We start from the raw sequence: 27,343 nt of genomic DNA, 5'->3' as shown, positions 1-27,343 counted from the left end.
TGTATATGTGTGTGTGTGTCTCTCTCTCTCTCTCTCTCTCTCTCTCTCTCTCTCTCTCTCTCTCTCTCTCTCTCTCTCTCTCGCGCCTCTCTCTTTCTCTCACGCTGGCAAAGATGTGTCGGTGCTTGGCGGCAGTTGTGTTAGCGAGCTGGTGGTATAGTAGTAAACGGAGGGGGAGGGGAAAGAACACGAGGGGGGTTCCGACGTATTGTAATTGCGGCCTGGCAAGCAACTGAGTCCTCCACGCGTGGACGATCTTGGTCGCTGGTCCGAAACGGCGAGTGATTCTAATCACTGTTCCTGGCAATTCTTACGCACTCCGCGTCTTGGTCGGCGGCAAACACTTTGCCGCTGAATTTACGTGAGACTTTCTCTATTTCCATTAACGCAGGGGCTATGAAGGTTTAATAGACCGTCGATGAGTTATGTCTGATTCTATTCGAAGAACCGGAGACTTCAAGTGTACCTTCATCAGAGACGAACTTTACTTGTTGAACAGCAATAAAAAATTGCTTAATGCAAAAATATTGCTATTTGCCATCGTTTTCATGTATAGTTTTAATATAGACATATTCTCGTATTAATTAGGATGAATTTTCAGTTAATTTCGAAAAGCGATCGATTGCAACATCTGCGTTGCTTTCAAGTAATCGCGAAAGCACGCTGTTTTATTCGATATTTACGTAGACATTATATGTACAGATGAAACATTTTCAGTGCTTGAAATGTTGGGGCGAATATAACAAAGCGAAAAGATCGCCGATTGGAGAAGTTCCACACTAGTCTGTTTTGAGATCTATCTAACCGCGGATATCTATGAACATATATCTGTTCGACCGTGTTGCTTTCCTGTTATTATTGCAGCTTTCTATCTTATATCCATGCACTAAACGGTCAACGTACGCCTGTTCAGTCCGATCCTGAGAATAGATACAATGCTTCTCTTTTTTTTTTTACTTCCTATTTATTCCCTTCTTCGACAACGTTGCGGTAGATCGAGGTACTACGGCCGTGACATCGATTTTGAGCTGGAAAGTTCTCGGCAACTGTCAGACTTCACGGTTGCGATGAATAATGCGGCGGCACTTTCCTCTGCACCCGTTATATATTTCATTATGAAAAGATACTTGAGAGAGACGTTTAACGCTCACAACCGCTCGGAAATTGTGTTATAAAAAATTTCGATAGAGTCCTTGATAGTTGTAAATAGAATTATAGCACTGAAATAATCTTAGTAATAACATTCTTTTGTTTATATTATAATTCGAGATGCCACAAAACCTTGGAAATGTGTACTGACCCATAATAAGATAATATACGTCGAGAGTGATTACAATATCAGTTCAGCATATCGAAGTTATTTCATCATAAAAAACGTGATGAGAGCGCACGATAATAAATATTTAGTAGCGTTATTAAGTAATCAATCGGGAGCGGACAGCATATGCAGTTTACAACAACCTAACGAACTCGTCCATTATCATAATTTAATCACATAAAGTAATTCCAATGGAACCGTTCGATATATTAATTTCTGGTAGATTCTCATCGATGCATAAAAGAAAGATAGTCTATTCTCTCGTTAGCCACTCAGCTCGCCGATCGCAAATTAATTCCGTCATCCGACAACGCCCAATTAAGGTATATGAAGCGTGAAGATAGCAATCGTCTTCCTTCAGAAGCTACTTTGCATAAACGAAGAAATGTGTGTGCGCGCCTAAGCTACTTATGCATTGTTCTCTGTACATGACGTAACAACGATTATCATATTTACAGTAAAAAATGTGCTCAAGAAGTATCCATAAAATATTTGAGTTATAATCAATAAATTAAATTAGATTTCCGCTAAAAATAAAAAAAAATTAGATATTATTGTATAATTAACAACTTTTACCGATTTTTTTTATCGTTTTTGCAAAATGATCTACATATAATAACACGAAAATTTTATGACAACAATTTTTTCATGGATCGCAATGACAAAATGTTTATATAAAAATTAAAAAATATTTTGTTTGTAGATTTTAAATCACGTAGCATCTCTTCATGCCAGTTCTCTGACCTCTTTCAATCACATTCAGAAAACGGAAATTTCTGTCGGATATCAGTAACAGACGGTTTGATGTTTTCCACGAACCAGAGCGATACTTCGAACACGAAGCGCCATTGTTTCCTCTCGAAATATCATTTGTTCTACGCAACGACTAAGGAAACAATGGCCGGAACGCCCGCAGGTTGTTGACTCGATTGTCACCGGCTTCATTTTTCTTTTTTCTCTTTCTCACTTTTTCTTCCGCTCGCTAAAGCGAGCAGGTACAACGGCAATTTTAGAAACGGTATTAGCTTAATCGTTATCATATGTATCACACAAACAATAACGATGTAACACCTCAGGCAGCTCGAATTATCGTTTACAATGTTGATTTTCGTAATAGAAGCACAATCGACCAACGGATCACCTAAAAAACAAGTACGCGATGTACAAAATCATAATCTTTGTAGTTTGTTACTGAGCAATGATGAAATTAACAAGTGCTGTAAATATGTCAAGCAAAACTAATTGGGTAATTTGCATATAATTATACCCATTCGTCGAGATAGTACATAATGTAGTTTTTAATGCGGAACGGGCAACCTGTAAAACGGTCAATTTTCAGTTATAGTACAGACCTTCAAATTGTACTCGATCACTTGATTTCATCGTTACTCTGCATCAAGGATACCATTAGTTGATACTTTATTACTTGAAAACACGTGTAACTTGCTCCATTATCATCATCATCAATTAAAACTTCACGTCGCATTCGTTCGATGAATTATTTATTACATTTGTGCAACCGGTGCTTACCCTTTAATAGCGTGCAATAAAATTTTTTGTCCGGACAATGTTACATCTTCACGAGCAATTTGATTTCATTAAAAGTATGACCATGTCGCAGTAAACATTAAACTTCGATATCAACGATATCACTATGCAATATATCTCTATGACTCTTGTCTTTCTGCCCTGAATCAATGCGCGATACGAAATATTAGATCACATTAATCTCCCATTAATATCAGTTATCTCAAAATTATTGACATACTCGATATGCATTTAGTCTATCGTCAATTTAAAGTATCCGCAGTATAACTTTTATTTTTTATCAAGACATTTTCTGTTTATACGTTATGTAAAGAATTTGTAAAAATAATATATGTTTTCAACATAAATAATAATTTATGTCGAAAATACACATTATTTTTACAAACTTTTTTTTATATAAAAACAACAAACTTTCTCGATAAATAAAAAATAAAAAATACTGTGGCTGCGTTCAGCAGAGAAAACAGCTTTGCAACAGTTGTAAAATTCTTGAATACGATTGATTTTTGTTTTTGATTCCTCATGGATCTAAATTAGTCATATTGAAGAATTTTACGACAGTTGTGAATCTACTTTCTCTGCTGAACGCAGTCTATGGGAAATTTTGAGAAACTGATATTATAAGAAATTATATTTATAGAATACATTGTTGTGTAATGAATACAGAGTTTCAATATGCTTTTGTAATTTTGCTTTTTTTTTCTTCGGCTATTGTAACGATTGTTCCATGTTCGACTGCCAATACGTGACTTTCATTGTGCCCACTGTCAGCAAATGGTATTTCTTTCCGGTGTTTTTACAATTCTTTACGCTGTGCGTTTCTGATTGCTTAAATAATTGCTTATTGAAGAAGAATTACGTAGTACATGACAACATATTTCTTTTTTACAAAGAGAATCAGTGTAAAAGACGTATAATTAGATATACACTTAACACGAAATCAGCATTTATAGAAATATGAAAATACATTTTTTTTTATTTTAAAAGCGGTAACAAGAAAATTAATTCGTGTTTATTATAATATTATTTATTTGATTTTAAACAGTTGTATATTGAGAGACAAAAAAATATCAAATAAAAAATAATTTAAATAAAATTAATTTTTTATACACGCGCGCGAGAGTTGAATTAAGATATATTATATATTATTGAATGAACTCTTCCATGAACAGCTACAAGTTTTGGTCCAGCTGTTAAATAACATTGTATTTCCGGATACCAGGAATCGTACTACTATTGCAAAAGTGGTTGATACGAAAAAGAGCATCGTAGGCCAATTTCATCCGAGCTGCTTCGGCTGCCCTCTTCGAAACCAATATCGCAATGTTCGCCGCGGAAAGTTCGTCCGGTAATGCCATACAATATCTACTCCAGCTTCCATTACTCCGCTCCAACCGTGCCTTGTAGCTTTCCTCTCCCCTCCAGTTCTAGATAGGCTTCCCCTCCCAACCGTGCGACCGCCGCCACCATCTCCTCCTCGTCCTCTCTACCTCCATGAAGTGCCGTCCACCTCCACCGGGTTTCGCTTCCTCTCTACCTCCGACCTCCGTGGACCTCCATCCGGCGGGCAGGAGGAGAGGACGGAGAGGTGGAATAGCCCCGCGGAGAAGGAGGCTCGAAGGCGAGAAAGGAAGACGGGCAGCGCACTGAAAGTATCCGAGAAAGGAGGATGGATCGCGCATCGGGAATCGGTGAGAAAGAAGGATGGTCGCGCGAGACATCGGGACGGTCGGCACACGGCAGGAAAGGGGAGAGGGGACGAAGGAGACATGCCGAAGAGAAGAGGAGTTTGAGGGGGTTGGCTGCAGGCACCGGCGTGGTCGTCGTCGTTTTCTTCTACGTTGTCGTCGTCGTCGTCGTCGTCCTCCTCCACCTCCTCCTCCTCCTCCTCCTCCTCCTACTCCTTCTCGTTCTCCTTCTTCTTGTCGTCGTCGTCGCTTCTCTACCCCTGGCAGGCAGGCAGGCTTCTTCCTTTTTTTCTCCTTTTTCCAATTATCGATAAGACGGAGACGGCGCAATACCGCGACGGTGCTCCGAGAAGAGGAGTAGGTAAGCGTTCTCTCTCTCGACTACTCTTCTCTCATGATATCCACCACTACCGACTGCCGTCGGTACACCGCTCTTTCCCTCCCTATAAACGGTACCTCCGCGTCCTTCTTCGCTCTGTTCCACCCCTCTCTCGTCTGGTTTGCTCGCGCGATAAAATTGCCTCCTCGGTCTTGTTCGATGCTCTCTTCTTCCTTCCCTTCTTCTTCTTCCTCTTCCTCCACGTCTTTCTCTTATTTTCTTCTCTCGTGTTTTTCGCGTAATGCGTGGCATAGCTGAAGGGCCAGCGGAACAGCTAGGAGGAAAGAGACGAGGAGGAGGGAAAGTGAGCCGACGTGCACAGGAGCGCGGGAGGAGCTGGAGGAGACGGTGGAGGAGGTCGAAGCGATTTAACACGATTGGCCGGTAGGAATAAACTGGCAACACGCGCATTGGTTCCATCGGTTCCATTGGCTATCGGGGCTCGTCGCTTTCTCTCGCGCACCGGCGACGTTTCTATCGGGCTGACCGACTCCTTCTTGCACCGACGCGACCCGATCGATCTTCTCTTTTGCCACCCCTTTCCGCCATACAACCGGACCAGCTTTGATTTTATGGTAGCACGGTGAATTGTTCGCGGCAATGATCCCAAAGCTGTTCCCAGGCTATTTTTCCGTTTCCACGAACACGACGTGTGCGCGGCGCACGATTAACGAGCGCGTATATGCGGGACGACGTGAGGATCGGCAATTGGCGCGATTTCTCGGACCGCGACCATTGTATTTCCGGCTGTTGAGACCAAGTTAATAATCGTTATTGTCGCTGCGTGGTACATCCGTCGTTCCCCTACCTTCAAATCGTCGCGATTCCGTGTTCGACACAATCGTCATTTCGATTTCAAGTACAATTGCGCTGAATACCGCGTTCAAGCGTCAGCCTTTTAAATGATGACGCAAAGCGAGGCTTAAGAACAAATTGAATTGAATAAAACTGTTTCCGCGTACAAAAATATTTTCTCGTTTAAATTTTACACGAATCCACCAGAAATTATTCTCAGAACGTTATCATAATTATTTTTCTTTTTTTTTTTTTCGTAATATGAATATGCAGAAATCGCTGTCGTCGCCTTATCATCATCGCCTTAAAGTTATTTGCGACGCGTCGTATCAAACACTAGTAATTTCGAAAAGTACGATATATATTGGACATAGAATGCCTGTTTACAACAATCAATTCTACCGATATGTATCAATCACCCCTAACGATCTCAAGATGAGCAAGGGTCGCGTCTCGACTGCAAAAAGATTAATCGCTCGGTAGGAAGGTGCGAAAGGACAGGTGTGCCCGACCCTCGGGAGAGGCTTACGCCTAGCATCGTATTATTTCGCGACGCAAGATATTACTCCGACCGGCGTTGGCGGGCTTCGGTACGCTCGGTCGGGCGCCATGTTTGATTGCTCGACGTCGTTGATCGCCGTCCGGCAGGAATTATCATAACTCATCCGGGTAATCTAGCCACCGACTGGAAGAAAGCGACACCGTCACGTGGGTGTTATTTACCCGACGCGATGAGGGAACTTTTGAGTCATGGTCATCGTGTGGCTGACTCGTTCGTATATTGGACTTTATGTGTCTCGGCATTAGAGACACGCGAGAAGAAGAAAGAACGAGGGAATGGACAGGAATAAGTTACAGAGATGAGAAGAGTGAGAGAGAGAGAGAGGGGGGAGGAGAAGTTCCACGGTATAGTACCGAAATTGATTGCTCGTGTGATGCCATTGATATTGTGTCTCGCCGCGGTTGAATTTAAGATCCTGCGGGCTTCGTAATGTATATAGCGAATCCGAGAGAGCCGGACTTCTTCTCACAACGCGCTCGAGATAAATTACAGTTATTATAATTTCTCAAATTTGAGACAGCCATTACTGCGATCGATGATGCGGCGCAAATGCACGAATGATCGACGCAAACGCGCGCGTTTCCGTCCGCGTATACGATTTCTACTGTGCGCGGGATACTATATACAGCTCCGCGACCGCAAAACTTCCTTCATATGCCGAACACTCTCTTCGCCGGCGAGCCACCGCGAGACTTTTTCTTGGTGGCGTACACCCGACAAAGGTCAGAAAACTCCGGGTAGGTGATTTCGAGGTGGTCCGAGGTCAAGCTTCTTTGACCGCAGAAGCACGGAGAACTCGGGTATTTTGCTCCGTGAGTCTCAACTTCTCCGTTTTCCGCCCCCCCCTCCCTTTTCCTACCACTCGCTTCTGTTTCCCAACACGGTCCGCGTCCGTCCATCCGTCCGTCCGTTCGCCGGTCCCCTCCGCTTCACCGGGTCCGTCTCGCGGCTGACTCCGGAGGCGTACGCCGGTATTATTTATCTTGTGAATACCAAACACGCGCCGGCGCGGCATTGTATTATAATTTACTTACCGACGTTATAATTACAATTCTGTACAAGTGACCGGTGGCAGGGCGCACCAAGGTCCGTACCTGTTACCGTACCGCAACTACCCGCTTCCGCGTAGCTTCGTCCCGGTGGGCACCTCCACCACTATCGCCGCCGCCGCCGCCACCATCGGCTAGCACGCATCGCGCGGAGGCCCTGTTTGCACAGGCCGGGCCATAATATTCAATTCCAATTCATCCAGTATTAACCTTGCCGCGGAATATAATGGGCTACCCGATACCACCGGTGTAACTTTCACGCACCTAACGTGTATACCGAGTACCGGGGAGAATACCGCTGAGTACCAGGCGAGTGCCGCTGCGTCGTTACGAATGCTGGCTGCCCTGGAGCGAGCTTATTTGATCATTGTACGTTGGTGATTATATCCAGACGAATGTGCATCCTTTTTGGCCATTGTGTTGCCTCACGGCGCGTTTCGTGTTGTCTTACAGAGGGATTTTCACTTACACGATAAGATTAATATAATCTCACTTCTCGAGCGATACTGCTGAAACTGAGTGAAGGATTTTAAGCCAATTTATGTTAAATACAAAGAGAGAACAAAAAGAAGAAATTTGCTTTTAAAATGTATTTAGCTACAGATACAGATTTGAAAATAATTTTGTTGTGCGATTATCAAAATAATTATGTGTAAACGTTCAAACTGATTGCTAAAATGTCAAAACTTTTTGCAATATTATTGTCATGCTCGGACTCCTATATAATTATTTCGATAGTTTAACCAAATTATTTTCAGACCTATTTTTAATTATTATTTCTATTTTAATTGCTTCGATTTAATTAAATTTTTAGATACTGCGACAAAACCGTGTATTTTTTCAGTGTACGTAAAATCGATCAATTTAATTAATCCGAGAACTACTTGTCTTTATAACTAGGGACTTTCCCGATTCCTTAACCACGATCTTAATCATACTTGCGATAATATGGCTGCAGAGGATTAGAATAATATCGCTGATGTAAACGTAGCTATGTAACGACTCTAACCGCATAGCGCTTCGCTATAATTTCATTGTAATAGCGATGTCGTGTGGCTGAAACGGTGCTGGCTGAGGAAGTCGTTCTTCGTCCTGGTATACGAAGGTCGTTTAGAAACGATCGGCGAACGATTAGTATCGAAGAAGAAGGGACGAGCGCGCATCTGGCGCACCTGACGGTCAGTCCTACCTTCTTGTCTTGTTCTTTCTCTTCTGTCTCTGTCTCGCTCTTGGTTCCCCACAACCCTTCGACACAACGTGCATCAGCAGATAGACGTTGGGCCTCGTAACGTCCACTTCTTAATGATCGTTATTGAAATTTTACTGCTTCTTAATTAGGAATTAACGACTGGTTGCACTGCAGCCCCTGTCGTTAAGAAATTAGCGAGATGGACCTCGTTGCTTGATAATCGGGCATTCCTTTCATTTTTTTTACTTTCAATTATGTTCTATATCTTCAAGACGTTGTCTAATCTACAAATCTGATATCATCCCTTATAAGCTAAAGATATTTCAATAATAATTTAATAATGAATAAAACAGTGTTTGAAGAAATTACGAACTTCAGATGCTTATTATAAAACATATAGTTACAGGAACGTATCTTTGGAAACACATTTATTTAACTGTAATTGACTATATGATTTTATACTGTCTTTTTACTTGCCATAATTTAATATGATTTAGTGTAATTGTTTTCATACACATAAAATTTTAAAACATTACATAAATTATAAGAAATTTAACTAATTCTTAAAAAAAAAAAAAAAAAAACTGGATACAAATATACTTTGTAAGAAACGAAAATAATAAAAAAGATTTTCTTCATGTATATACAAGAAAGACACATCTGTTCACAGTTAACGCTATTCTTCGTTTGCACGCGGCCACTTTCGATTATGTAAAAAAGTCGTGAAAGTACGCGGGAGAAGCGTACAGCGTCGTAACGTGAATTTTTGTGAATAATCACGATAACATCTCCTCCCCGCACGAACATATTTTGCCGAATCTTACCGGTCGATCTGCGGCTTACTTACGAAATAAGTGTGCGCTAGTGCGTAGCGGGCATTACGAATTCGTGCGTAGGCAATAAGAAGTACCCGTGGCGGCAATAAAGGAAGACGCGTCGGAGTGGGTTGCCTTGTTCACTTATGCGAACGGCGCCGCTCGAGTGACTTCTCGAACGGAATTTCACCGACATCTGCGTGTCCTCCGTGGCTTCCCTTCGGTTTCCTCACCTGATCGCCCCGCTTTACATTGGTGCACGCACACACGCACATACGCGCTGCGGAATACGTTTTGCGGAACGTCGAACTCGTGACGACTCGAAACGTAAAGGTGCTGCGTCAGGGGTGAACGAGCACGACATACGGAGAGTCAGACTCGCGTATATTGACGTGACCACGCTGCACCTTTTTGCCGATTCAGTAACCGACATCCGTCGGTCCTTTTATTAACGTTACGTATGTTTATGAATAAGACAGGATACGCTGATGTAGAGCTTTCGCAAATAATGGTTCATGATCAAGGTTCGGAGAGTCGACGATAAACATAATGAGACAGCGCTGTAGGTTTCGCCGACTGATATTTTTACAATACTTGGTTTTATTATTTGACAGATGGAACGAGTAATAAACGAGTGTAAATTCAACGTATCTTTATGGATTGGAGTTGTGCCATCGAATTATTAGATAATCTGATCGTGAAAATAAATTTTTTTTCAACATTGTGATTCTTTCACATCGTGATGTTATCAGCCAACGTACGCACGGCATACAAACGACGAAGAATGGACCTACTGTAAATTTTTAAAATAAACTTCCTCAGTGTGAGAAGCACACACACGATCGACAAGCTTGCGTGCACAGAAAACCGTTCTGCCGCCTTCGAGTATGTAGGAAACCGGAAGTTTTTCTTGGCGATAGCGCGAGAGGGAACGTGGAAAGGGGGACGTGTTCCCTCGGTGGCCGGTATTCGGAGTACAGGTGTAAGCTACCTGCCGGCGGTACCATCTACAGAGCGGCCCCCGTTAAGGGAAAGCTGCAGGCGCGATAAAGAGTTCAAATTGAAAGTTAATTTTCTGCAACCCGTCCTCGCACACCTCCCTATACTATGGCCCTTCTCCTTCTCACTTTCTCTCATTCTCTCTCTCAACCGATAATGGTTGTGAGTATCCACTTTATACCTATCTACCTGCTGCTGTTGCTGCCACTCGTCGTCTCGGCGCATGAGTCGCACGAGCCGAACCATCGATAATTAATATCTTCAGCTCGTTTCGGCCGGTGCGTTCTAATTGACGATCGCAATTAGTTCCGGACTATATAGCAGCTCCAATCGGCTCGACGGGCGTGGAGTGCCCAAACAATTCAATGAGTTCACGCTTCCGTGGAATAAGCCAATGGATATAAGCGTGTGCTCAATCTCTTCCCTATTGTTCAGATTATAGGATTACAGTAGAAATAGTATTTGGAATAAAGATATTAACATCAAATGGTGTATGTAAGTTTACATAGGGCAAATAAGGATTAATTACAAAGTTTATTTATTGGATTACATGTCGAATATTACAAATAAATGTTCGTCCCCCTGACGAAAGATCGATTAAAGATTTTGAATTATATATATATATATAACATTAAGGTGTTTCTTAACGTTTTCTAACTAGCGATCCTTGACATCTCGTTAGCTAATCAATTTATCGATCCGCGTGTGTGCAACAGTCGCGAAATGTTGATACGCCCGGCACGCGCAACCCCTCATTGCGGTCAAGGGATGGCGGAGCTCGTGGTCAGGTTCCTCGAGTCCTTCCTGCCTCTCGGAAACAGTTCGTATCTCGGGGGCCCGTACAATTCGTTCTCCCGCTTTTCCGCAGGGACTATTAACCCCCTCCAGCAACGTGTGAAAACGGCTGTAAATTTCAGCGGCACAGTGTAATGGGTGGCAGGACTTTAAGGATGTATAATATGAACAAGGGGCACTCCTTCATCCCCTTCTCCCCCCTACCCGTCCAACCGTCGGGTTCTACTCGCGACTCCGACACCCTCGCACGCGCGTAAGAATGTGTAGTAATATACTCCGCGCGCTTGAACCCCATCCACGGACGGCGAAAGGGGTAAGTAAGCCTGGTGCTCCTACGGCCGCATAAACATAAATTATCAGCTGGTAATTACGAGAGATACAGCTAACCTCTTCCTCCTACCATCATCTAACGGCACCATCAGCGGCGCGTGGTATCGCCACCTCGTCGTTGCCATCCTCGCTTTCCTTTTCTTCGGAGAGGAACACCGCCGCCTTAGGCGGTGGGAAAAGTCTCAAGCAGGAGGGATGCAACAGCTCCCTTTCATCCTTAAGCGGACGAAACAAAATTGCGTGGACCGCCTAATTGTTATATACATTCCATTAGGTTAATTGCTGAATTAAGACTTCTGCTCTGCGTGCGGGTTCTCGTGCGGTATGTGTGTGTGTGTGAGTTATGATCGAGAAGATAATGGGCGTTATAAAGAATAACGATTTGACTGTTCTAATGACTCCATTAGCTACAATAATATATACATGATGTCGCACATTTGGAAAGGAAAAATACGAAGAATTCGCTCGGTATATACATACAATATATAATAATAATAATGAAACGAGCACTTGATCGCGCTTCAGTTATTCATTTGTTACTTGTATTCTTATAAATATTATTGATGATATCGATAAGGATATCGAATATTGCGCACATTGTCTACAAGACAAGTCCATAATCACGACTCTTCTGTGGAGGTTGCTCCATTCAAATTAGCTCCAATCGGGACGCCGCCGGACGCGACTCTCTGTCGTCCTTTTATCGGTTTGTAGGATTCCTCCATATCTCTCTCTCTCTCTCTCTCCTGCGCCGCACGTGATTACCCTGCGTCCTGTGGGAGGGCAGACACACAAAACATAATGCGGCGTGCGTAAGTCGAAGAATCCGCGCCGGTATGGGTGGCGGACGCGTGTGTCAGGCATCCTCGGGTCCTCCGGGTCCTTGCACGTAGCATCGGCGCGCGTATGCGTGTGAGTAATTAAAGAGAGCGACTGTCACATCCGGCGACCCACGCGAGCAGGGTGCGGCCCCGGCGTTCGCTCTCCCTGTTCCTCCGTAGGTCGCCGTGCTCTTTCTTCTTCGTCTGTCCCCGTTGGGCAGCCCTGTGCCACGTCACTCTGCCACGTCTCTCCCCTGTCCCTCGTCCTACGCTCTGAAGCCGTCTCATTTTCAAATCCTCCCGGCGCGGCGGCGTCGCCTCGCCGGATTGCGCAGTCGAATCTGCTGCGGCGCGGCGCCTCTTCGGCGAGCGACGAGATTAACTATAGCACAAGTCGAAGCGATATAGCGGATCCACCAACCTGATCATTATACGATTTCGTGTCGCGCTCAATAATCGTGCACTGTCTTCCTCGCGAAACTTAACGATAATTGTCGGTGAAAAAGCAGCTTTGTCTTTTGCGGTCACGTTATGCGAGCGCAGTCACATGCAATCGATGTACGGGATAAGAATTGTTGAATTGTTAATAATAATTAGCTTTGTGAAGAAAAGATGAGATTTTCTCGCGACATATTTGGAATTTGCACTTGAATACCGAAACGAATCAAGAGAACCATGACAACCGAGTTACCCATTATTAATTATAATAAAAAATAAAACTGCGAGACAATGCGTGTCGATGTATGCGTAATTTACCATAATAAATGTCCAATAACGTAAAACAAAGGAATATTAATTCTCAAGTCGGTAGCGATTCATGACTTCGCAGGTGAAAGATTGTATTCTTTTCATTTTGATAAAGTTCTCGACTTTCCCATCCGCCTCTTGAAGGCAAGGGGGTAAGTACATAAAAGATAAAGCACCGCGGAGGTACCGCGGACCTGCAATGTTGCATTCAGCGCGTGCCTCGGCTAATAAATAATTAAAACTTTTGTTTCGAAGGTAGCGGTGATGTATGGCCTCTTCCCGGGTGTCCCAGCCGCTGAATAATCGCACTTTATGAATTAAGGTTATGCTTTATGTTAAAAGATTCGCCCGGCATCTGTTTCTAATTACCCGTTAATGGCTATAGCGCCGGCAGTAAAGCATCCGTTACCATAAGCTCTACCCACCTATTGTACTCCTACCGACTAATACGTTCGCGACAGTAAGAGGCAGCCACTTAAAGACACTCACATGACATGACATAAAAATGTCATAAAAAATCTTTCCTTACAGTTAGTTATATGACTCTTCAGATTTACCTACGCGTGTCCTATGAAATCCGAAACTTTAATCTTTAATAAGATTTATTTTTAATGTTATCACATCTGAAAGTAGAAGTATATACCGATCACAAACTTTTAACGATTGATAACATTTTGATTATCGTAAAATTCAATTAACGCTTAATATTAGTAATGTAAAAAATCAGTAGGATTTCTTAGAAGAATATCTCGAAAGTTTACTCGCGGTAGTGAAAAATCTTAGGAAAAACGGAGCTCTTTGTGTTGATGGGTCAAAGACTGGGAACATTGCAGCTCTCTTGTTAACTCGCAGCTAAGGAAGGGGATTTCGCGTAAGATATGCCAGCAGTGGTTATCTCGCCTCGTACCCCATTCAACAGTAAATCAAGGATTTCTTTTAACGAGCATTAATTGTTTTTGCGATAGTGAAAATTGCCTGGTGGGACAGTTAAAGCAAACGACGATTGCGCTCGATATTGCCTGTCGAGTAGCATGTAAATGGTCCTTTCGTTCCTACAGAGATGCACGCTTAGTATTTTTCATGTAAGAGTTTAAAATGTTTTTTTTTTTTATAACAAATTGGAGAAAAGGAACGTCTCTTTTACCAGATATATCCATGATCGGTATAAAAAATTATTGCAGAATTGATTAATTATTTTGTACTTATGAAATGGTTATTGAAATTTTTACTGAATTTCTATTAATGTATTACTAGTTTAAAATACTATTATATACGTTTATATTTACTTCCGTGTTAACTGAGTCGTGTTTTAAATAATTATAAAAAAATGGTTGCTATATCTCCTCACGCAGACGCCTCTGACATTTCCCACTCTGCAAATTCACTCTCGCGTTTCGACGAGGATAAACAATCGCAGACGAGAACCTTCCTCGTCGTCGCAGTTAGCTGCCTAGAATTACTTTAATGCCAGGCACAATGTATGCCACCCCGGCTAGGAACATTATCCCAATGAGGGAGAACAGGCGACGCTGGCGGTGCCCGAGAGGGAAGGAAGAAAAGAGGCTCCCAATAGGAAGAGGAACACGTAGGAGAGAAGGAAGGAGGTCCTCGGTAATGGTATACAGCGGGGAACACAACTCTTTGGCCCATAGATCAATGGTTGGCAATTATTGTAAGTTCATTAGAGCCAGCACGTTTCCTCCTTCCACGTCTGGTTCCCCTAGTCCCCGGCATTTCTATCCGACGTTCTCCATCTTCCATCCTCACCCGCCTCTCGCCATGCTCGGAAGAAGTCACCGCGACCCCACGCCACCCTTCTCCGCCCGCTGCCGGTCCGAAAACCCCCTCTCGCGAAGCTGAAATTGCGACATTCCGCGCGAAACGCCGAAACTATTTGACTCTGTAATTTGTGATTGTAGTTTATTGTGCGGATAGACTAACGGACCGGGCGGTGCAACGCTGTTGCTCAGCTTAACTCCCCGGGCGACTCTTCCGTGCAATTCCAACGGCGCCGGGGTTGAAATTCCTTCGGAAGTACAGCCACACGCGCGTAGCGCACGTTATAGATAGCGTGATCTTTGAAGATACCCTCTTGAGCCACGACAGATTGATGACTGGGTAAAAAACCCTCGGTGACACTCGCTACATTGACGATGCAACGGTTTGGATTAAAATTGTAGCCGCGATCATGAATCGTTTCTAAGTCCGTAGAATGTGCCATAGTGTTTGTACTGTTTCACGATTTGTATGAAAATGAATTTCGTATCACGGTTTAGTCAGAAGAAGCCTAGCGGTTTTTTTTTTATGTATAAATAGTGATACCCCATACGCCTCTATAATAACACGTTATGAAAATTGTTTTTTGATTCTTTCATAAAGTTTTTAAATAGCAGATTAGCTCGTATATATACGCCTAATGTATCAACGTATTCACGAGACATTCGAAATCCGAATGGGCTATTCGCGATAATGACGATGCTCCGAAAGATGCAATAGGGCAATTACCGTCTCCCCCCCTGCCAGTCGCGCTGTGTGACGACACGATGAAAATTGTCATTACGCGAACTGGCGCGACAATTATCGCGGCGTTCACGATTGCAATTTGCCACCGTCTGGGAACGGTCTGGGATTACTCAACGAATCATCTTGTAACTTTTAACTACCAGCCAGAGAGCGCGGAGGGGCTTCGCCGACTGAATTCCGCGCACTCCAGGAATCCGGAGGAGAGGCAAAACGCAACGCGAAATCTCACGTATATCGACTGCACTATTTTTTTTATAGTTGATTATTTATTACGTTGCAATATTTCAAATTTTTATTAAGGGGATGACGGTACTTTTTAAATCGCTTGTAAAATAAGTATATCATTCTGTCTAATCTCTCCGTAACAATTTGTAAGAGCAACGATAACGAATCGTTCGCGTAACAACGGAATCCGTTGTCACGCCGGGCGCGCGTCTCGCAATTTGTGAAGCACAATAACTTACTTTATTTATGGGTAAGATTGTGCGGGGGGCAGATATGAATATGTAACGCATTTTGCTGATTGAAATTTTCCTAAGATTATTTTCTACGAACCCCTCGGCGTGTCTTTACCCGTCCGACCCCTCCACCTTTTGCTATTGTTTTTTTCCTGCTCGCGCATTGTCTACATCACATTCTTCGGGAACACCCTCTCTCGACGTAGAGTTTCGCTCCTAAAGCGCATTGATCCAGTAATTTACCGTGTTACGGCACTCGCGACATCGTTATGAAGATTACAGCCGCGAAAAAGTGTTGTCGGAATTACGAGCGTGCCGAGAAGTGGGTATAATGCACGCGTTTGTAGAGTCGGTGCTCTTTTGTAATAGAAATTACCCGTACTTGGAAGAAATGAAATAGCGATGTGCCAACTGGATCACCAGGTTTCGTGATTTATACAGCGCCTCTCCTTCGTAAAATGCATTTGTAAATCTTAAACTTCTTATTGACAAAATATAGTTTCTATGCCGTTAGTAATGAAAGAAATTCTTGCACACATACTGATTTTTAGAATCACGATTTTCGATTAATTTTGGATATAAACTTTATATTACCTTTTTTGATAGAAATTTTTTGATTTATTATTAAAATATATATGAAATTAAAAACATTGGAAAATAATAATGACGTTTAATTAAAACTATGCTATGAAGAATTTGTTTTCTTTTTTCTGAACACCAGTCTACGTTTCTTGTATTTCTTTCTGATTATTATCAGAAGGACAATAATTTCTGGGAGCTAAGACACGAGATAAGGGGCGAGACGAAAGAATACTATTAGATCTTTATTGCTGATTCACGTCGGTACTTCTCACTCGGCATTTAAAGTGGAGGAACAGGGTGCGATTTTAAAAAGGAGCTTTACCACGTCGCATCGCTCGGTAGGAAAAACAAACCACGCAGGTAACAAGCACCCGAGGATAGGGTAAGACGAGGTGTGACGGCGCGGGGGCGAGCCCTGGCAGGATAACAATTCTTTTCCACGACGGTGGAGGACCGCGGCCGGGAAATTAGCATCGATAAATTTTCCGGCGCGTCGTTCCGCGTTGTCGACGACGACGACGACGGCGGCGGCGGCGGCGGCGGCGGCAGCGACGATGGCGATAGCGATGGCGATGGCGATGGCGATGGCGGCGGCGGCAACGACGACGCTGGCATGGATATAGCGCCGCGAAAATGACATGATGATGCATAGGCGACTGTTTTAAGAATTATTTATTATTTATTGCCGCGAAACCTGCCTCAACGCAGTCTGAACACATACCTCCTGGCATGAACGCCATGCGATGACACAGGGTAATAATTTGGTAGATTTTCACGATACTTATAGATCAGATCTGCTCTCGTGCAAGTAAAATGTTTCCCTCTCTCTCTATTGTCCCACAGAGAAAACAGAAAAAGAAAACACGAAAAGATGGACGTTGTTAGCTGCATTATATACATTTCATTGCAGTCAAGCAGCTGTTAATAACTACAGATGCAAAAATAAGAGGACCTAAATTCAAATATTTTCATATTCTGTTACATAAATGTTAATTATACGTGTCATAATTTTATTAAAACATTTTTTTGAATTAATAATAATCTTCCAAGTGTTTAGTTTGCGAAACATCAACGTTTCTTATTAGGATCAACCGCTGAGTTGCAGCGCAGCGTTTCTATTTCCTCGCGAACTATTTTCTGCATTACGTAAGATAGTATTCCGCATTACGAATCTTTTCCAAAATGCCAGCTCCGCGCAGACCGGCGACGTCGCGAGGAACGTCACGTTCTTGATCTCCAATTATACGCGAGCGTTGTGCGATCGCGCGGGCCGAGAATCGTGGGTTTCCATTATCGCGCGGCTAGAAATTAAAACGCAATCACGTTGGCTTGCAGAACTCCGCCACCGCGTGTTTCGCGCGGCGGCACCGAAAGTCTGTCGAAAGGCGAAACACCTAAGACAGATGTTTCGCCGAGTGCAAATGTTGCTAAATTCGGGCCGGTTGCAATTAGAGAGTGCTCGCACGCGCGCGCGCGCTCGCTTTATTTCGCGCTTAATGAACCCGCGCAACGCGTGATGATAGGCGCACGTGATCGTTTAATTGTTGACAAGCAGAAACGCAAAGAATGTATTTGTGTACTGTTGCTTTATTTGATAGTGTCAGTTACGTTGCACTGCTCTAATAAGAGTTTATGATAGTTTTCGTAATTGGATTGTAAAGTTAAATGAATGAAGTTAAATGCACAATAGCTATGTATAAGAGAAATATACTTAAAACACGTGTAGAGATAAAGTAAATGTCTTAAAAATATTTTATCGTTAATTATATAGCCATATAATCGTACTTGGAAAAATTTATTTTGAAAATGGGGATGAAACAGTATATTTTGATCAATCGATCAGAATTCTGATCATCATAATTGGTTATCTTAACTAGAATTCTGATAGATTTAACTAGAAAATTCTGATTTTTTTTTGTCTATTTCCAATCAAAATTTTAATAAATGAACCAGACTCTTTTTCATATCATTGATTGACAACAATAACAGTTTTATAAAACATAAGAAAGACATCCACGATTGTACATTTTTGTTTCCAATTTTTTTCCGGTATCATACGAAGAATGAAACGTATCATTCCTAAAAGAAAATAGAACTAATTGGAAGAGGGGAGGGTGATGTCCTCTTGAAAGTCACGGACTTCGTAGCAAACAAGACACGTGCTACGATAGGGCGGCAAGACGAAGACGTATGAACGAGAGAAAAACAATGAAACAAAAAAAGAAGAAGCGGGGCTCTTCTAGCAATATCTGGAATTCTAGCTAGAGTATACGAGTTGAGAGGTGTATACTCTATGCCGGAGACTCGCGAAAAATTGTTAGTGCACTTCAAAGATAAAAGGAAACTATTATTTTTTTATAATGAAATGCAAACGAGATATTCGAGCGTGCTGCTATGCCTTCTGATCTAAATCGCACTTCCAAACTGTTTTCATAGAATTTAAGAAAAGATGAGATCCGTATTACACCGTAATTATATAAAAATCGTTACTATTTCCATGAATACAATACGTTTCCGAAAAGGTTGAATTAAACACGGTTTAATTATACACACAAGAGGGGAGAATAGAATAATTAATTAATATAATTATATTTTGTCGTACATTATAAATGAGAAATCTTTTCGTGCACATTACTTTTACGTATTGCGTATCTCGAAACATATACTGCGCTCCATCGAAAGCTAAAATCCGATCTCGCCGCTTTGTATCAAACGCCGAGCTTTATGCAGGTATCCGTAACGGACGCAGCAATTTGAAACGATTTATCGCGAAGAGTAACTTCGCATTATGGATCGCTTAATGCGGATAGACTTAACAATACACAAAAGCGGGGGTTATATCGGGTGAACCTCGCCGAGGGTGGGAGTTAATAGGACCTCATTGTTACAGGGAGGAAATTCGATAATCGCTCGGCATACACGCGCACGCACACTAACCGGTGCACCTTTCTCTCTCTCTCTCTCTCTCTCTACCTCTTTCTCTTCTCTACTCTATTCCTTTCTCCCTCTCTTTTCCTCCCCTTGCTCTTTCTCTTTATCAAGCATTTACTTTCTCTCTCTTCCGCGCGAGTACCACGGTTTCTCCCCATCACCGCCTTAGAGAGAACTTTGACTAAACGCCTCCACGCTTCCTTAACCTCCCCATTAATCAATATTAAATCGCCCAAAACGTTCCTTTGTTTATTGACTGACAGCTAATAGGTTTTCACCGCCTTGACTTCGATGAATTCAACGACGATGGCAAAAACGACGACAGGGAAACTACCGTACACGCCTCCTAGTACCTCCTCGTATTCTGCGCGACGATTAAGCTTTAACTCTCCTCTCAAAGATCCTTCATTGTATAAACGATGTAAACTGCTTTGCAAATCAGCCCTGTCCGCCCGTCGTCACCGTTACACCTGCGAGAACGTTCACGGAGAAAATTACTTCGCGCACGGCGTGGCTTTGTCCGTGCCGATCGAAAGTCGGCGGACTCGTTAACGATAATAAATCTAATTGTTGCGCAAAGAATGAAGCCACATAAATCCATTAGCCGTGATTGTGAGCTCCAGACAAACGCGAGTGCGCGCACGGATGATGTCTGGAGCCATGTGGACGCTTCGGTCTCTGCGAATTATTAATCGGCACAGAGATTGGAAATGTTAGAGCTCTGTTAGCTCTCTGTTACAGCTCCTCAACAACCGAAATTTCAGTAAAATTATTCAGCGCGAATGCACTCGGACGACCAGATACGCTTTAATAAATATTTAATCTTTCAATTACAAGAGTTAATAGAGGAAAGGCTGATGAAGTTACGAAATATCGCTATAAATTCACGCTTGACTTTCACAATTGCATGTAAATCATCCATTTCAGATTCGTATTGATTCGGTATTTGATTCGCGTCAGATTAGCATCGGATTCGACGCGAAATGCTTAAATCTTGATTCACACAACAGCGCGGGTAACGATGATGATCGTTGCGGATATCGGAACTACTATGCATGTCTCGCGCCCTCGATAAAGAACAAATAATCATTGCAAACTTCGGTCTCCGCAAGGACTGCTCAGTGGCGTGCAATCTTCTCAGTTGGTATTATTTCTTAGTCCAATTAGTTTAATTGCATACTCGCGCAGCTGTTGCAACGGTAGACTTTGTAACTGTTGCTAACGGACAAAGAGGTTGTATTGCAGAATGGAAGATAATGACGGAAATTAAAGGAAAGATATCGCAGTTAGGTGCAAATCGCGAGAGAATCATCGTATTGTGTAATCTATATCCCAAGTTGTCCAAACTCGTCTTAGAAGAACAAGGACTTACTTAATCTTTTTCAATTACTTGAATCTCCTCTTGATAGAAAATGCCAGTTTTATAATATCTGCAATATACCTTTAATATGAAATCATTTTTGTTATTTTTATTCACTTTTATCTCGCGCGTACATAAAAAGTTACCGTTATATTACGTATGTCTTGAGTGTGATGTAACTACGTTACAAAAGTGAATAAATCACCATCTGAAAAAAGATCTTTCAAGATATGCAGTTCGAATATCGGGCAACTTCACATGATTTCGGCTCTGTCGCGAACATCAGAGTGCCGCGCTCATTTGTCGGTGACGGTTGCAACTCCCACGATATTGAAGAGTCTCATTAGTGCTGTTTGTTATTGTTTGTGCGCTACTCACTGTGAAAAAGAGTGTGATACGAGAGAGTGCCCGAGGTGTCGCGGTGATCCCGCTGATTCTCACACCTCTTTTACAGCTGTTGGGAGTCATACTAATCCTTCCCTCTCTGCCCCCAAGCTTGTGCTACTTGCCCCCATTTTTGGTTTCCTTTTAAGTATGTTCTTCACAATATGCGAAAGCTTGTTAAATACAAGCATACTTGGAATGATATACGAGGATACGCTGCGCTTCGTGCTCATTGGACGCAACGCGGAAAAGGCTGCGATATTTTCGTCACATTCGACTGCATATTTTATTATGCACCCTTGAATTCTGTTAAAAATGAAACAAAGTGCGATAGATGCTCTTTTCGCATAAATACGATGTAAACAATAGTTTTTGTATTGAATTGTTTTTTATTTCGAAAAATGTATTGTTGCATATCGTCGTTTTTTTTTGTATTTAACAGTGTAATGAATAGAATTATTCATTATACCATTAGATATCAAAAGAGCAATGCTAACCCAAATCTTTGAGTAAAATAACATTTTGTTATTTTTAATTTCCTTGTTTGTTTAAAATTTTTTGTGGTTAAATTTACTCTTACTTATTACAATTAATTTTAAAGTAACGATGTTTATATTAACGTATGTACTTAGTAAATAATAACTACATTTGAGTCAAATTTAATATCTTTCTTCAGTTAAATTCTGTAACTCTGTTATTTATTTAAATTAATGACATATTGAATAATATAAGAAATATAATATAAAACTGATTAAAAATAACTCACATTGGATATAAATTTTGACACTATGAATTTAACAGTACAGCCCTGTCTTCAAATATAGTTATGCATTTTTTTTTAAATATTTTTGAACATGTATTGGATCGGCAAAACATATGTAACGGCATAAATATTATAGAAACTTTACTGAACCAAAACTGTACGTAAATACAATAAAATATTCATTAAATTAATGAAAATTGGTCCAATGAATTTTTTCATAATAATTTAGATTATAAAACTATTATTAGAATTCATTATAAGAATAAATATTTAATTATATTAATGAATCCAGTAATGTGATGTATTAATAAATTAACTTTATTAAGTTGGACGTCAAGTTTGACACTGATTAACGATCATTCGTTGGACTAAAAATGTTTTTCAGTGTTTATTTCAAGAGATCGCGCGATGTCGAACGTTCAAAAATTCTACGGCATTTACATCGAAAATGGCGAAGGCACGGCTGGTTGTTTACCTCGGCCTTAGCCGGAGCAGACAATTACTGCACTCTTTTCCTATTCCCTCCTTCCATCTTTGCCATCAGCGTTCAGCACGCGGCGGCGCGTGCTCCCGCAGTTATCTTGAGATTTGCTGCTCATTAGTTGGCGACCCGTAGATGCGAAGCTTCATGCCGGCTAACAGAACCAAACGCTAGTCTGTAAACAAAGAATTTGTTGTTCCTCCCTCGTTTTCTCCCTCTCTTTCCGCCGAGAAAAACAATTCCCAGCTGTCTTTAGCAATGCTAAACGCCATAAGGGACGAAGAAGGCTGAAGAAGAACGAATCACGAGACCCTCTGCTTTTAATAAAGGGCTGCGATTCCACCTGGTGAGATAATTACATGCGAGTAAAAAGCCTATTATTAGACCGAAAGGTGATAGTTGTAATTTTATCTTTCTTACCTGCGTTGCCCATATTCATGCTTGTCAAACCGTTCCGCTAATTCTGAGGGAATAGGTAATCACTGTCACATTATTGTACAGCTTTATTCAGATATATGTCGTTGAGAATTAAGACACTCTTTGAGAAATTATTTCAACCTTTATTCATGATGCATTTCATACACACATAACGGAAAATATTTTTCCTTTTATTTAAAAAATATTCCCATTTGGAAAAAAGATATGCTGTATAAGTACTTAGTATGTAAGAAGGATAATTTATAATGTAAATTTCTACATGTAATGTAAAATATCTTATCGAAAGACATAGATGACAGACACGGGGTATATCACGCGATGGGGGAGAGATTCGCGAGACATCGAGATTGGATAAGGACGCGCCATGTTTGTTAACGACAGACAGGCACCTTCTCCAAGCCAGCGCAAACGTGTACAGATCTAAGCTGATTCCTCCCTCTTAAAGTTTCCCGGTTTCATCCCCCGTGTTGCACGGCCTCGTCTCTCGCTCCATCGAGCTTTCAGGATTCATGTGTCGGGTCTGCACGAACAAGAGAATAAATGAAAGAGACGGAGCGAGAGAGGATAGAAATGAGTGGAGGCGGGGTAAGGTCGATGGATGTGAGAGCGGGTGAGGCGCGCGGAGGAATATGAAACAATCGCTTCATTGGAAAGTCAAGAATCTCTTGAGCCCGTCGGCGTTTGACTTGCCATTAGGAGCGTCAGTTTTAATTGTGCCTGCACTCTCGTCCTCATCGTTGACGTCGTCGTCGTCGTCGTCGTCGTTGGCGTCGTCGTCGTCGTCGTCTATCTCTTGCAGTCTGTAGCCGAGTCTCAGGTGAAGTGTATCGCCTACTACCCCGCGCGTATATGTCCCGTCGTGTCTACCCACCTACTCTTGTGCCCTTTAGCGATGTCTCATTAGTTGCAGCACTGCAACGGATGAGTACACCCTACTGCCACCCAACTACGCCCGAATCACCCCACCCACCCTGTTCCACCTTTTCCTCTTTACTCCTTCTCCCCGCAACCCATCTAGAAGACCCGTTCCCACCCTATCACTCGACAAACGCTTCCTTACCCGCGGCTACTTACTTTACTTTACACCATCACTTGAAGTGACAGGTGAGACCGAGAGGTTTAGACGGATATATATGATATACCGTTCGATTTCTCGGATCGAAAATGGTTCATGTTGCATTAGTCATTATTAACACACCTTCAGTGCTTATCGGCTTGGTATAATTTAGTATGTTAATATAATTATCGGTATATCTTCACAATGCACACACACTTTGATATTTTAATTATTATTTTAAAATATCTTGCTATTTTGAAATAATCCGATTTCTCTAAGATACTGCAGATTCTCCTTTGTATTGTATTGTTCCTGAATTACGTTACATTGTGATAGATTCCGCGGTTTATATTCTAATTGTCTTTTTTTTTATAAGGTACACGCAATTCCGACAATAGATGATTTCTTAAGCAATTTTAGTTTCTTCGCGGTGAGAGAATAAGATGAGAATTCTCACGGACGTTTACTTAGCCGTTACTCGATACCTGAAACAAGCGGGGACGTTGAGCAACAACTCCGATACGCGCGTAGACGGAAGAAGACTAAGAACGGCGGTGGATACGCGAATGCTAGTAGATAGCTCCGGGCGGGGCCTGATTATTTTCCACTAGCACGTTCATTCAGGTAGAGAGCGTGGCGTGGTGAGGGGTTCAATTGGAAACAGCAATCACTGTTCGCCTGTATTTTGTTCTCTTCTCGGGTGTGCAGCGAAGTCCAATAATAAGCTTTCTCCTATATTGCCTCTTCAGCCAGCTACCCCCGTCTTTTGCCCTCCGCAGCCAACAACGGCACCATCCTTTCTCCCTCCCCCCCCCCTCTTTTCCTTTCTCTCCACAGCCTGGCCCCCGTGCATTGCGCTCTTCCTTCGAGTTTCGAGCGTTTCGTCTCTCGTACGTTCCCCGAACGACCTCGGTTTCTGAGTTCGAGTCGTTTGCTGAGATACATCCAGACCTTGTCTCTCCCATCCGCCCATCTTCCATCGCTGTGCGATGCTCTGTCGCTCTCGAAGCAATGGAGGAATTTCTTCGTTCACCGGCTGACACGACCTGGAAAGGAACGTCATATCATACGAAATACTTTGACAAGCATAAAAAATTTAAGTCAACGAATTAGAAGAGTTTCGCGCATCATCGAAGAATGCAACTAGTATATATCTAAGGAATGTAAGCAATAAAATTGTCGTTTTTAATCTTTTATAAAACATACGAAGAGATGTGAAAGCATAATAAATTAGTAATTTTTTAAATCCGTATAGAGAAGTCCTCTTATGGAACGTGAAAAAATGTGCCATCAGAGGAAACAGGATTGAGGATCAACTCATGGCGCTTGGAGGAAAAGAAACGTCCGATTTACGAGCACGAGTATCGCTCGCTATCTATCCTTGCAGAAGGTTAACAAAAACAGCCATGCTGCTCATCGTTCATGTCTCCTAAAATATTATCGTTATTTCGGAGAATAGTGGTCAGAACGGCGGCGTTGGCGGCGAAGGGCTGGGACGAAATGACGGAGGAAAGGGGGAAATGACAGAGGTGGAAAGGAGAGAAGAGAGAGAGAAAGAGAGGTGAAAATGCGCGGCACGTGAGCGCGCGCGGCGACGTTATATCAAAAGACCAATTACAATAAATTCCGAGGACGCCGTTTACCGCGCCGGAACACGAAAGGGCATTAATTCGCGAGGAATTGTCAGCGGATACGACGATAATGAAACGAATCGGTCTTTTATCGGTCCCCGAGGTACAACTGCCTAAAGTTCAATCGCCGATGACAGCCACGAAAATATCACTTCGTACCTAGTCGATGCAAAGTGTTCACTACGGTCTCGTGCGTTATCACTTTCTGACATTTCAAAGCTGAAGGGATCCAAAGAACCGTTTATTACATCCTTATTCAATCGAATAAAAAGCGTCAAAATGTTTCTGCCATACGCATTGTTAATTTCATATAGATAACTCAAATTATACGCAATTTCAATTATTTTTAATTATTCATAATAAATCGCCCCACTGTTTCTATTTAATAATAAGTCGTTAATTTAATTAAAGCAATGGTGTTAAACAATTAAATTCGAGAAATATATAGGTATATATATTTTAATTTCACTTATAAATATAATTTATTATTTACTTACTAAGTGCACACGTTAATATAAATGTTAGTTGTTTACTTTGAAACTAAACGATTCAACCACAGAAATGGATTGATTTTGAGACACATAAAAGTTAAAAACTGTTATTAAAAATAACATTTTTAATAACAGTTTTAAGAAAATAACTTTGTAATTCGTTAATAGAGAGATATTTATAATGATGAGAATTAATAATAGAAAATTAGACTGCGTTAACAAATGCCTGTTTAATTTACTCAGCACAAAGAAGCATAGCAAACTGAACAGAGATAAGGGATGAATAGAAAATCCAGGTTGCGCCCGGTCCACCTTTAACCGTAAACGGAGTGACGCACGAATTCCACGGATTAGATCATGGCAGTCGGTCGTCTCCCGAAATTAAGTTTACCCTGGCGGCAATTACACGAGCGCTAACGCCAACCCTTTCCCTCGGTAACCGGCACATAAATATATCGATTCAATTCCGTTTCGGTGGCGAATATCTACCGTCCCACCTCTAGCGTTCCCTTCTCCCCGTCGATGCGACCTTCTATAAAAATTTATCGACTGGCAAATTGTTTCGCGCTCGGCGGTCCAGTGCGTGGCCGCAATTCCACGTGTGTGGACAACAGGGTGACCGACGCGCGTGTTTGTGTTCGGCCCTGCGAGAGCGATCCACGAGCATGAACGCGTTTGCCATTGAACAAGGGTGGGCACGCGAAAAGTACAAGAGAATGAAAGAGAGAGAGAGAAAGAGAGAAACGGGCATGTGAGAAGGATGTGGAGGAGAGGAACTGACCGGAGTGACCATCGCTACTCTAAGCTCGTAGTCTGCACGACGTTAATTAACAAAAAGTCATTAAACTTTCTACGACGAGCGGAACGAAAGAGCAGGTCCATATACTGTTTCCAAGGATCGATGTACTCCGTTTATACCCCCAAGTGTATATTTTTTCTCCAAGCAGACGCGACACTTGCATTCAACTTGTGATACAACTTGGCCTTCGTTAACTTGAGCATTGGGACTCAAGTTAACGAACGGACGGCTGAAATTTTGTCGGGCGCAGAGATAGACAGGTAGAGAAAGAGAATACATGTTCGAGTAAACGAAGAATGTAACGGCTAAAGTAAAGGAAAGAATAAGAATAATCATACAATTAAATGCTCAGTTAAGTGCTCTGCAATTAAATGGCAGGGACAAAGAGAAACGTTTTGCTGATAAAAGTT

This window comes from Cyphomyrmex costatus, unplaced genomic scaffold (assembly GCF_001594065.2).
Source record: "Cyphomyrmex costatus isolate MS0001 unplaced genomic scaffold, Ccosl1.0 scaffold69, whole genome shotgun sequence".
NCBI lineage: Eukaryota > Metazoa > Arthropoda > Insecta > Hymenoptera > Formicidae > Cyphomyrmex > Cyphomyrmex costatus.
This window is presented reverse-complemented; position numbering follows the sequence as displayed.